This window comes from Homarus americanus, unplaced genomic scaffold, assembly GCF_018991925.1.
Source record: "Homarus americanus isolate GMGI-L3 unplaced genomic scaffold, GMGI_Hamer_2.0 scaffold33458, whole genome shotgun sequence".
Taxonomy (NCBI): Eukaryota; Metazoa; Arthropoda; class Malacostraca; order Decapoda; family Nephropidae; genus Homarus; species Homarus americanus.
The window spans coordinates 48,196-57,834 of NW_024733573.1; positions in this window are offsets into that span (position 1 = coordinate 48,196).

The following is a 9,639-nucleotide window of genomic DNA, read 5'->3' on the forward strand; positions in this document are numbered from 1 at the left end:
TCCCTTTGTAAACCCATGTTGAGAGTCGTAGATTAATTTGCTTTTCTCTAAATGCGATCGGATGCTATCTGCTATAATTGATTGAAGAAATTTCCCCACTACTGACGTCAAGCTGATCGGCCTGATAGGTCTGTCGTGGTAGTATATTGCGGTGGACACAAGAGAGGTGGTACAGGGTGGAGGCATTTCAGTTTAATAGTGGACGAGATCATATATGGTAGCTGCTGCACACCACCATCACACCTGTACAGCCTCTACATACATATACACCCCCACACCCCTATACACACCCCCACACCCCTGTACACACCCCCACACCCTGTGCACACCCCACCCCACACTAATGCACCCACCAACACATTCCTACACTTTCACACACACCCCTGTACACACCCCCACACCCCCTCTACACACCCACACCCGCCACCCTCCGCCACCCCACCCACACCCCGCCACCCACTCCTCCACCCACCCACACCCGCCACCCACCCACACCCCGCCACCCACCTCTCCACCCACCCACACCCCGCCACCCGCTACACCCGCCACCCACCCACACCCCGCCACCCACCCACTCCTCCACCCACCCCACACCCCGCCACCCTCCTCCACCCCACTCCCTCCACCCACCCACACCCGCCACCCACCCACACCCCGCCACCCACCTCCGCCACCCTGCCCGCCACCCACACCGCCACCCACCCACACCCCGCCACCCCTCCACCCCACCCACCCGCCACCCACTCCTCCACCCCTCCTCCACCCACCCACACCCGCCACCCACCCACACCCGCCACCCACCTCCCGCCACCCCACACCCGCCACCCACCCCGCCACCCACCCACACCCCTCCACCCCTCCCTCCCTCCCACCCACCACCCGCCACCCACCCACCCCGCCACCCACACTCCGCCACCCACACACCCCGCCACCCACCCCGCCACCCACCCACCCCGCCACACTCCGCCACCCACCCTCCCTCTTAAGCTAAACATTTGTACAGGGTCTCCAGCCTCTCTAGATCCGCTATCTCTGGGTGTCTTCCGGTCCCCTATTTGGACATCCCATTTTCCCCAATCCGATAAATGGGATGATGACAGGGAGGGAGATGAGCCGGTGGAGTGGGGCCTTCCCTCTCATCAAAGTGGGGCGACCGGGGCCAGTGGGGGGGGGGCACTGAGGAGGCCATGGTCAGCAGTGCTCACTCAAAAGGGCCTCAGGGACGGAGGTGGGAGGAAGAGGGTCTTATCCTTCCCTCCGCGGCGGCCATTGGACTCCAGAGGCGATCATTACCCTCGGTGGAAATAACCAGTGTTGTGGGTTTTTATTGTGGCCGAGATCAGTGTTTTCACCGTGTCTCTCGTGGGCAGATTAAGGAAATTGTAGCGTAGGAACAAGAGCGCTGTTAAGGGGGGACGACACTTGTAGCGGCGGGGGTAATGAGGGGCCGGACTTAACACCCGTATCATAGCCAGTTGAGACGTCCGCTGGTATTACTGGTACGTGTCCCTCCCATCTACCCCCTCCTACCCCCTCCTACCCCCTCCTACCTCCCCCCCTCCCCCGACACATAAGAACATAAGAATGGAGGAAACTGCACGGGCCTATTGACCCATAGTGGGCAGTCTCGTTTATACCCAACCCCTATTGCTCATATAAGCATCCAACCTATGTTTGAAGCTATCCAACGTATTCGAGTTAATTATGATATTTGGTAACTTGTTCCATTCATCCACTACTCTGTTTCCAAACCAGTGTTTACCTATTTCGCGCCTAAATCTAAATTTGTCTAATTTAAAACCATTGTTACAAGTTCGCTCCTGGTTGGATAATTTGAGTACCTTTGTAATGTCCCCTTTGTTTAACCCTGACTTGCATATATACACCTCTATCAGGTCGCCCCTCGCTCTACGTCTCTCGAGGGAGTGCAAATTAAGATGCTTTAACCTGTCTCTGTACTCAAGGTTCTTAATGCCAGGGATTAATCTGCGACTCTCAACATGGGTTTACAAAGGGAAAATCTTGTCTAACAAATCTGCTGACATTTTTTAGGAAAGTCTTCGAGGTAGTAGATAATGACGAAAATTACGATGTTATTTACTTAGACTTTAGCAAAGCGTTTGACAGAGTACCGCATCAGAGGCTTCTGAGAGAAATGAAGGCTCATGGTATCGAGGGGAAAGTATTAAATTGGATAAAATCATGGCTCACCGATAGAACGCAGAGGGTCAGCGTAGATGGTGTTAAATCTGAGTGGGGCCGTGTAACCAGTGGGGTTCCTCAGGGGTCAGTACTGGGCCCACTCTTGTTCATAATCTACATAAACGATCTAGATACTGGGATCAGCAGTGACATAAGCAAGTTTGCGGATGACACCAAAATAGGGCGGCAAATTAATTCAGGGCAGGATGCAAATGCATTACAGGAGGATCTAAATAAACTGCAGGGGTGGTCTGAAAAATGGCAAATGAAATTCAACACCAGCAAGTGCAGCGTACTTAATATTGGAAGAACAAATACTGTCAATGTATACAGCCTTAACAACATCAACCTAGAGAAGTCGACTTGTGAAAGAGACCTAGGGATACTTGTAAGCCCGGACCTACGGCCTAGAAAACAGTGGGTTAATGTTCGAAATAAGGCAAACAGAGTATTGGGTTTTATATCTAGAAGTGTAAGCAATAAGAGTGCAGAGGTCTTATTGCAACTATATCTTGCGCTAGTCAGGCCGCACCTCGATTATGTGGTTCAGTTCTGGTGCCCCTATTATAGAATGGATATCAATTCACTAGAGTCGGTGCAGCGAAGAATGACGAAAATGATTCCGGGACTTAGAATCCTTCCATATCAGGATTGGTTAAAGAAACTAAACTTGCATTCTCTAGAAAGACGAAGAGTGCGGGGAGATATGATAGAAGTATTCAAGTGGGTGAAAGAAATCAATAAAGGTGATATAGATAAAGTTCTTATAATATCCGAGCAGGATAGGACTCGGAACAACGGATTCAAGTTGGATAAGTTTAGGTTTAGGAGGGAGATAGGAAGGAACTGGTTTACATATAGGGTGGTGTACGAGTGGAACAAGCTTAGCAACTTTGTAGCAAGTGCTGGAACGCTGGAAAGTTTCAAAGGAAGGCTGGATAGATTCATGGATGATAGAGAGTGGTAGTAACTCTCGACAGGAGCTGCCATGCACAGGCCAACCGGCCTATTGCAGACTTCTTATTTTCTTATGTTCTTATTAGCCTTGTCATTCTCCTCTGAATTGTTTTCAAGGATTCTATATCCATTCTGTAATACCACCAAATTGAACTGCGTAATCCAGGTGTGGTCTCACAAGCGCAAGATATAGTTTTAGGATGACCTCGCTAGTCTTGTACCTAACACTCCTTTGTATGAATCCATGTACTTTGTGAGCCTTGTTTCGAGCAAATACACATTCTTTACTTGGCTTAAGATTCCTACTTATCATTACTCAGCCGCCAGAATCTCGCTCACCTAGCCAAAGTTCATCAGTAATTACGTCAGAACTACACCAAAACGAGCCATTACGGTTCTTAAATTTGGTAAAAAAAAAACCGCTATGGAACAGTTATTTGTGTGGTTAGAATTCTGAAGTCTCTCTCTCTCTCTCTCTCTCTCTCTCTCTCTCTCTCTCTCTCTCTCTCTCTTATTGTGTTGCCATGTGTGTGTTGGTCAAAAGTTACAACACTGGAGGTTAAATGGCCCTCGTTATGGCCCTCCAGGTATAAAAGAACCGAAACTTTAATTTAAAAAATGCATTATATGGAAATTGAAACCTTTTCAAATGTCAAAAAGTCTAATTTTATGTGGCCAGGTGTGAGCCAGCTGGAGATGTAATTAGTATCGTTGATTACCTGTTGGTTTGATTATAGGCCATAATTATAGGGTTTTTCTGCCCCTCTTGCATGTTGTTAATTTGCATATGTGTGTGTGTGTGTGTGTGTGTGTGTGTGTGTGTGTGTGTGTGTGTGTGTGTGTGTGTGTGTGTGTGTGTGTGTGTGTGTGTGTGTGTGTGTGTGTGTGTGTGTGTGTGTGTGTGTGTGTGTGTGTGTGTGTGTGAAGGAGTGATATTTTTCTTAGCTTTTTACTCTTAAATTGTGCATCTGGGTTAGTTCACCTGACCATTAAACAACTAACCTAACCTAACCTAACCCTAACCTAACCTAACCCTTCAGCACACAGGGAGGCAGCATGACCCCGTAAACTTAGGTACCCATTTACAACTGGGTGAACTGGGAGTGCCTGGGAATCGAACCATCGACCTCTGGAATAGTAGGCGAGCAAGGGTGTATCAACTCAACCGACATAGAAAAACACGATATACAATAAACCTGATCAAGAATACATAACGACATACGGTAATGGGTGTGCTTTTCTGTATAGTGTATTATTTAGTCTTAGTCTTGTTTATGAAATCCTGTATGGGTGTATATTTAGATTATTTGACTCCTCCTCCCCCTCTCTACCTCCCTCCTCCTCCCTCCTCCCTCCCTCCTCCTCCCCCCTCCCTCCCTCACCCCTCCTTCCCCCCTCATCACCATTAAACCCACCCCCCATCTCTCGGTCGTATCTACAAAACATCACCTTTGTCACTTGATGTATGGTATCCGGTCTTCTTGGCCTGATGTGACCCCATTACCTTAGGAGAGAGAGTATCTTCTCTCTCTCTCTCTCTCTCTCTCTCAGTATGTAATTTGGGGTAGAGGGTGATGGGGAGTAAAGGAAGGAGGAGGTAGAAAAAAGCACAGGAGGAAGAGAGGGGGTGAGGAGAAAAGGAGGAAAAGGGTGACCTGAAGATGATAGTAAGGGAGAGGAAGAGGAGAATGAGGTAGGTGACAGCAAGGGCGTCGTGAGGGGTTAGGGGCGTGAAGGGTTAGGGGCGTGAAGGTTAGGGCGTCGTGAGGGTAGGGCGTCGTGAGGGTTAGGGGCGTCGGAGGGTAGGGCGTCTGATAGGTAGAGGTCGAGGGTTAGCGGAAGGGTTAGGCGTCGAAGGTAGGGGCCGGAGGTAAGTCTTGAGGAGAGCGTCGTGAAGGGTTAAGGGGCGTCGTGAGGGTTAGGGGCGTCGTGAGGGTAGGGGCGTCGTAGGGTAGGGGCGTCGTGAGGTTAGGGGCGTCGTGAAGGGTTAGGGGTGTCGTGAAGGGTTAGGGGCGTCGTGAGGTAGGGGCGTCGTGAGGGTTAGGGGGTGTCGTGAGGTGAGGGCGTCGGAGGTTAGGGGCGTCGTGAGGGTTAGGGGCGTCGTGAGGGAAGGGGGCGTCGTTGAGGAGGTAGGGGCGTGGTGAGGGGATCGTGAGGGTAGGGGCGTGATGGGGTGGAGGGGGGGCGTCGTCTCTCTTGCGTGGCTTGGTGGTAATTAGCGGGACGCAGGTATAGGCTGGCAAGGTAAGTCAGGTGTGAAGCCCTTACCTCATCCCACTGTAGTGTCTCAGGGTATCGCTCACCTCCCGCGTTACCTATCACAATATATCGTCTTATTTCTCTACCTTTTCGTCTTCATTTTATGTATTTTATGTAGTTTTATATCGAGGAGATTATGTTTTTATACTTATGTTTATTGAGACAAATTAGTGAAATATCTTAGAGTTTTTTAAGTAACGCGAGGGAAGAAAAAAAAGTCGACGGAAACCAGAGGAACTTGCCCCTTGATCACGGTGTAATAAGGTGGGAATCAAGATGGACGGTGATTGGTCCAGACGTCAGCCACGGTGGTGATATCGCCATCTGATTGGTGAGATGCTTATCATAACCTCCCACTCCCCTTCCCTTCCCCTTCCCCCCTTCCCCCTCCCTTCCCTCTCCCCTTCCCCCCTTCCCTCTCCCTTCCTCTCCCTTCCCTCTCCCTCCCCTCCTTCCCCTCCTCGTCACCAGAAAATGGGAAATGTTTATGGTATTGCAGAGGCGAGTGTCTTTTGTTGTCTGTTTGTCAGGGTGAGGTGAGAGAAGGAAGGAGGGAGAGAAGGAAGGAAGGAAAGGAAGGAAGGAAGGAAGAAAAGGAGATATCCTTACTTAGTCCAGTTATCAGCCTCCTATCCCTCCTTCATCTCCTTCCCCTCCTCTTCCTCTCCTCCTCCTCCTCCTCCGTATTCACCTTCGTATTTCTTCATTATTTTTTTATCTATACTTTATTAATGTCGTCTGAAATTAAATGAAAATAATAATCACGTTCTTCTGTGTTTTAGTGTGTGTGTGTGTGTGTGTGTGTGTCAACGGGCCCCATTATAACACGGGTCTGTCACCATACCAAACACAGTCCTCCTCTCTCCTTCCTCCTTCCCTCCTTCCCTCCTCCTTCCCTCCCTCCCTCCTCCCTCCTCCCTCCCTCCCTCCTCCTCCTCCCTCCCTCCTCCCTCCCTCCCTCTCCCTCCTTCCCTCCCTACTTCCTCCCTCCCTCTCTCCCTCCTCCCCTCCTCCCCTCCCTCCCATCACCTCCTCGCTCACAGCTTCACGTTCACCCTTTCTTAAAATCACACCACCTTATGTGTCCACCTTTCACCTGTCACTCACCTGTGTGTTTGCCTGCTCCCCCCCCCCCCCCCCCCCCCCCCCTCTCTCTCTCTTATACGCCCCTGTAAATCATTGTAATGTACATAAGTGAGGTGTGTGTGTGTGTGTGTGTGTGTGTGTGTGTGTGTGTTGTGGTCGATTGTTTATATAATTGAGTTAGTGTTTATATACATTTTGACGCGACCCCTCCCCTCACCTCCCCTCCCAGCTACCCCCCTCCCCCCCACCCCAGTGACCCCCCCCCCCGGCGACCATCTGGCGGAGTATCAACACCTTATGATTGATGGAGATTGACACCTACCTTACCCCACCTCCACCCCACCACCCCCACCACCACCCCCACCACCCACCACCACCCCCACCAACTCCACCCCCACCAACCACGCCACCCCACCCACCCCACCCACCCCCACCCCACCACCCACCCCCACCTCCACCCCCACCACCCCCCCACCCACCACCACCACCACCCCACCCCACCACCACCACCACCACCACCACCACCACCACCACCACCACCACCACCACCACCACCCACCACCACCACCACCACACCACCTTCACCCACCACCACCACCACCACCACCACCACCCACACCACCACCCCCACCACGCACCCCCACCACCACCACCACCCCACCACCCCACCACTCCACCACCACCACCCACCACCCCCACCCCACCACCACCACCTCCACCACCCACCCACCCCACCACCCACCCCCCACCACCACCACCCACCCCACCCTCACCACCCACCACCACCACCACTGCCACCCCCACCACCACCACCACCACCACCACCACCACCCCACACCACCACCACCACCTTCACCCACCACCACCACACCCCCACCACCTTCACCACCACCTTCACCACCACACCACCACACCCTCTGTTGTGTTCTGCCATCTCTTCTCCTCCCTTTCTCCTCCCTCCTCCTCCTTACCTCTGTTCTCTTTCTTCCTTCTTTCACCCCTTCCTTTCATCCTTCTCTGCCCTACCCCTCTCCCCTCTCCTCCTCCTCCCTTCCTTTTCTGCTTCTCTCTCCCTTCCCCTTTCCCTCCTCCTTCCTACTCCTCCTTCTATCATCACAGATCAATCCTCCTTCTCCTCAGTACTCCCCATTCCCCTTAACTCCCCCTACCACCCCTTCCTCCCCATCTTCCCCCTCCCTCCCACCCCACCCCCCCCACCTCACCCCACCCCCTCACCCCATACTACCATCTTCCTTCCCCTCCCACCCCCCCCCCTCCCCCACACACACACACCGAGGAACACAAGCAATTAACTCTGGCCTCACCTGCGACCCTCGGGCACCAACTGAGAGTCTGTATCGATAAGGACAATCTGGTGAGTGATAACAAACCAGCGCACGCGTGTTATCTTGTGACGATAACACGGATTAGGCGTCACTCAAGTGGTGGTGGGTGTTATCTTGGCTCTCCCCCCCCCCCTCTCTCTCTCTGTGTTAGTCTCGGAGGATTGTGATAAATTTTACAATACGGTTTTGGTCGGATTTAATTTTTTATAGATTTTTTCTTGTGGTGGTATTTTTATATTATTTTGTTTTTTTTTATTATTTTTTATTATTTTATTTTATTGAGGTATTTTTATTTATTTAATTTTTTCATTGTTATTTTTATTATTTTTTATTAGTTTTATTGTGGTATTTATATTATTTTTATTGTTTAGGAAGATCATAGAGAGTGTTTTAATTTTCAAGGCTTCGCCGGTTTTGGTTTTAGTGTTTCGATTTTTTCTTCAGATTTTGGATTTTTTGATCAGATTAGGATTTTTTTTTTACTCTAGGTGTCAGGATTTTTCTTTTTACATTTTATAGTATTAATTTATGAACATTTTATGAGTATTAATTTATGAACATTTTATGAGTGTTACTTTATGAACATTTTATGAGTGTTAATTTATGACCATTTTATGAGTGTTAATTTATGACCATTTATAGTATTAATTTGATATTTATAAGTCATAGTGAACATTTATTGAACATTTAGGAATTAAGTGAAAAAAATTCTATTTAGATACATTTAATCCCTATACCATATTCAGAGGGCCATTTTGTCCTTCATTTTTCCGTCCGTCCATCCGTCTGTCTGCCCGTCCATCTGTCTGTCTGTCTGTCGAACATCCATATTTGGTCATCAGGATCACGTAATAACTCGACCAGACCAGCTACCACAACACTCACTCGACCAGACCATCTACCACAACACTCACTCGACCAGACCAGCTACCACAACACTCACTCGACCAGACCATCTACCACAACACTCACTCGACCAGACCAGCTACCACAACACTCACTCGACCAGACCAATATCCACACACTCACTCGACCAGACCAGCTACCACAACACTCACTCGACCAGACCAGCTACCCAACCTCACTCGACCAGACCATCTACCCACAACACACTCGACCAGACCATCTACCACAACACTCACTCGACCAGACCAGCTACCACAACACTCACTCGACCAGACCAGCTACCACAACACTCACTGACCAGACCAGCTACCAACACTCACTGACCAGACCAGCTACCACAACACTCACTGACCAGACCAGCTATCACAACACTCACTGACCAGACCAGCTACCACAGCACTCACTGACCAGACCAGACCAGACACCGCAACACTCACTCGACCAGACCAGCTACTACAACACTCACTGACCAGACCAGCTACCACAACACCTACACTGACCAGACCAGCTACCACAACACCCACTGACCAGACCAGCTACCACAACACTCACTCGACCAGACCAGCTACCACAACACTCACTGACCAGACCAGCTACCATAACACTCACTACCAGACCAGCTACCACAACACTCACTGACCAGACCATCTACCACAACACTCACTGACCAGACCAGACCAGACCAGACCAGACCAGCTACCACAAGACACCGCCTGTTGTCTCTCCCACGGTCTTAATAATTGGTCTGTATCTGTTTATATATCAGTGTGTGATAACCCGGCGATCGGTCCAGGTTGTGTAACGTATGTGTGTGTGTGTGTGTGTGTGTGTGTGTGTGTGTGTGTGTGTGTGTGTGTGTCCCTCCCTCACTCCTCTCCTCCCT